We start from the raw sequence: 673 nt of genomic DNA, 5'->3' as shown, positions 1-673 counted from the left end.
CTGGGGCCGAGCCCGTGGAGCACTCGGGAGAGTGCGGTGCTGGGAGTGCAGTAGCGCTCCCACCGCGGCTTCAGATCCTATATAAGGATGACCGGTGCGCTCACAGTGCTCACTGGCTGAGCGCGGTGCGGCCGGTCTCAAAAAGGACAAAAAAAAAAAAAAAAAAAAGAAATACTGAATGAGTCCTTTATTGTCGTTGAATGAAGACCTATAATAATAAAGTGTTGATTTAAAATAAGGGCCTGTCCATTCTGGTCACATGGTATATTTCCTTGGCCCCTTGAAGATCTTCAGAAGTCTTCAGGGTCTGTGGTCCCACCCTTTTATAAGCTGAAGGGCTAAAGCAAGACAGTCAGGACCTGCACCACGGTTCTGACATCTCCTCTTCAGAAGATGAATCTTCATGTTGGAAAGTTGTGAAGGCCAGGAATGTCTTTTAAGGTTTGCCAGATCTATTCTCAATCTTCGCTATGTAGACTGAGTTTGAAATATTGCCATCCATTTAAAAAGACATTATAGATACTATATTCTTATAAGCAAATCTATAATGATGTGACAAATAGTATAATCATTTCTGATTATATTTTGGCTCAGGAATAACATGGTCTGCTCTCTTCACTTTGTCTTGAACAGACAAAGCAATGGATATGATCACGCCTCCTCTCTTCTTGAA

Source organism: Galeopterus variegatus, unplaced genomic scaffold (assembly GCF_000696425.1).
Source record: "Galeopterus variegatus unplaced genomic scaffold, G_variegatus-3.0.2 Scaffold5598, whole genome shotgun sequence".
In the NCBI taxonomy this organism is placed as follows: Eukaryota; Metazoa; Chordata; class Mammalia; order Dermoptera; family Cynocephalidae; genus Galeopterus; species Galeopterus variegatus.
This window is presented reverse-complemented; position numbering follows the sequence as displayed.